General features: G+C 44.9%; 1 non-coding gene across 1 annotated transcript; it reads right to left on the reverse strand.

Annotated features, from left to right (window-relative positions):
* Positions 1–2699: 2699 nt before the first annotated feature.
* On the reverse strand, positions 2700–2773 carry Trnat-ugu (transfer RNA threonine (anticodon UGU)). The gene has a single exon. It is a non-coding gene; the product is annotated as a tRNA-Thr (tRNA).
* Positions 2774–3523: the final 750 nt, after the last annotated feature.

Here is a 3523-nt window from a genome sequence, read left to right on the forward strand (position 1 = left end):
CAGGTGAAGGGGGGGCGTTGAGGGGGTCCGCATCTTCCGAGTCTCCGGGTAATCAACATAGCCTGTGTCTTCTCAGGATCGATGGTGATGTGCCAGCGACGGGCCCAGGTTTCTGTGTTATCTAAAACCCTTTGTAACCTACGAATGACCAGGTCCTTATTCGCATTACGAGTGTAAAAGGTGGTATCATGAGCGTACTGTGCGGTGTGCACCAGGGTGGCCATTGGAGTGTCCCCAGTGTACAGACTGTACAAAACGGGCCCCAGGACCAATCTCTGTGGCACCCCAGCATGAATACGCCTTTTGGTGGAGGTAGCTGTTTCTACCTTGACACAGAAGGTTCTATTCATGAGATAGCTTTGGATTAACCTGACTATGCTCCTGGGCAATCCTTGTGTGTATAGCTTGTGTAGTAGCCCTTTATGACCTACTGACTAAGGCTTTGGCTACATCAAGTAGCACTATCCCGCAGTAGCCTCTGCCATAGCCCACATCGCAAACATCTTTGATGAGGTCACGCGTTCCCACAAGTTTCCAAGGTGCTGGAAACATGCAGAAGTCGTTGCGATTACGAAAACTGGTAACGACCTGGTTATCCCGCAGAACCATCGACCAATCAGCCTTTTGCCAACCCTCAGAAAAATTTCCGAATGCCTGCCACTTATGCCCATTCTTGACCACGTCATAAGACAACAAATCCTGCCTAATTTTCAGTTTGGTTTACGGCAGGAACACTCCGCATAACAGTAAATAACGAGAGTCGTTGAAGCAGCTACTGAGAGCTTCAATCGCAAAAGCTACTGCGAGGTAGTGCTACTTGATGTAGCCGCTGCCTTTGACTCTGCAAGCTATCCTCCCAAGGCTTCCCAGGACTTATAATCATGCTACTTACGAGCTATCTCTCCAAAAGGACTTTCTCCGTTAGGATAGAGTCGTCGCTCTGCACAGAGTGGCACTGGGCCCGGTGCTGTACAACCTATCACCAGCGACCTCCCGACCATACCGATGGTGCACACTGCCCAGTATGCGGATGACACAGCATTCTTCACGCATAACCCGAACAGAGACAGGGATATGTGAAGACTACAAATGGCGCTAGACGAGACCAGCTGCTGGGCTAAAAAATCGCGCATCACCCTCAATGACGGTAAAATCCAAGCTATCATGATCACCCATCGCCTAGGCAAATGGGCTCCAGCTAGACAGCCGCTCCTACTCAAGCCTAACGGCCAAGAACTTCCATGGCAACAAACTGCCAAATACCTGGGAGTCACCCTCGACAAGGCTCACCTGGAGGGCACATATCGAGGACTTATGCCGTAAAGCCAGTGGTAGGATGCACAGTCTGTATCCTATCCTCAATACTCACAGCATCCCGTTGGCAGAAATAGGAGTGGCGTACCAGCAAGAGGACATTCTTCAGGAAGTTCACTGTTAGCACAGTTAAATGCCTGTTTCTTGGTAAGAATTTCATGATAGTTTCATCTTTCTAGACTTTGTATTTTAGAGACTCAAGTTTGACGTAAGAGACACTTATTCAATGGGGGCAAGTTGATACGCGTAGCTGGGGCAAATTGATACAGTGTATCAACGTACCGGTACCACAATATTGTAAAAATTAGAGTTTTGTCTTTTCTTACAGAAACATGGTGCAGAATTATAGCAGGAAGACAGATCGTGGGAAAGTCCCAAATGAGAGCTTTGAAAAAGCCTATGAAGCCCTCAAGACCAAAACCATGTCTTTACTGGAAGCAGCTGTAGCCTTCGAGATCGACAAAATGACATTGTTTAGATTTATAAGAAAAAAAGATGAATCGCACGGTCAAACGGTTACAATGGGGTATGCCAAACCAAGACAAATTTTTCCACCCCAATTAGAATCTCAACTCTAAGAGTATATAATACACAACTTCTAAAATCTACTACGGACTTACACCACAAAACATCAAAGTTTTAGCTTACGAACTTGCTGTGGCTAATAGGAATATCATTACATTGCCTGATTCATGGATTAACCATAAAATGACTACAAAGGACTGGTTTAGCTTATTTATGAAAAGACACCCTCGACTATCAATCAGGGAGCCCGAGACTACGAGCCTTAAGGTGCGATTCCAAGCACAGCGACAGCGAACGACTGCGGCTCCAGAAGACAGATGGCAATGCTGTCGCCTGCAGTCGGTGCGTTGCAGAATGCAGCGACAGACGAGCTATGCAGTTGCCGGGAACAACTGTGCGAGGTGAGATGTCTGTTAACACCACCGTTGTTATTATGCTGTTGTTGGAAGAGGAAGACGATGACATTTTATTGTTGCATTCCAGGAACAGACGAATGCTGGTAATGCCTTTATATAAAAGTAGAACTGCAGAAGGTAGTTACACAGCACTGATAAAAAAGACATTTGTTAGGTGATGAAAATATCTTCAGGAGCTACTGTCATTTAAATAAAAGACAGTTTAATTTCGTGCTCAGTTTTATTAAAGATAACATAATGCCACAGTGCCTAAGAAACGCAATAAGTGCAGAAGAAAAATTATATTTGACACTGAGGTAAGCCCACAAAATGTTATACATTATTAGATTATGGTGCAGTTCCAAGACTTTGTGAGACAGTTGTGGAGTAAATGATGACTAACTGAAACCCTCAGCTGCCGACAGATGTTGTTGATATACGTCGATGTGGACAGCTGAAAATGTGTGCCCCGACTGGGACTCGAACCCAGGATCTCCTGCTTACATGGCAGACGCTCTATCCATCTGAGCCACCGAGGACACAGATGAAATAGCGCGACTGCAGCGACTTACCCCTTGCACGCTTCCCGTGAGACATTCCCAACTGTCCACAATTCTACAAATGTAATTTACCTTGTAGACATTTGCCCATTCACTCATTACTCGCGCACGCTTTGGCGATTCCCGTAAGAGTTTGGGCAACCTGTGCGTATTCACACAGACGAAGGTCAATGGCTGGGTAGCCTTTAACTATACATATGACAACAGTAAGTGTTCTCGAAAGAACAGAATACTGTTGATGACCGTGCAGCTTTTCCCTGGACTAAATGATGACTAACTGAAACCCTCAGCTGCAGACAGGTGTTGTTGTTATACCTCGATGTGGACAGTTGTGGAGGTTGAAGGGCTGCTGTTATCACTTGGCTGATGTGTGTTGCACTGTGCAGCCATTATTTCATAATCAGAAACGATCATACTAATTTTTCTTTTGGCTTCTGCCTTATAAACTGGAGGTAAACTCCTTACAACTGTGCTGATGCGATGGAAAAATAAGTCAATATCATCATCTGTGTGTTCCATAAACGTTTTTAGTAAATTTTGCCTAATTTTGTCCCTTTCTTTCCACATTTTTAATATAGTATCATCATTACTATGAACTTTACTGAGTTTTCTTTTCCGTGCTTGCACTTAACGTTCAACGTTTGTTACCACAGATGTTTCACCACTATTTCCTACTGCATGTGTTTCTGCCGAATCTTCTTCCTGTGATGCCAAAAGGTCCAGTTGACG

The sequence above is a fragment of the Schistocerca serialis genome, chromosome 12 (assembly GCF_023864345.2).
Source record: "Schistocerca serialis cubense isolate TAMUIC-IGC-003099 chromosome 12, iqSchSeri2.2, whole genome shotgun sequence".
Lineage (NCBI taxonomy): Eukaryota > Metazoa > Arthropoda > Insecta > Orthoptera > Acrididae > Schistocerca > Schistocerca serialis.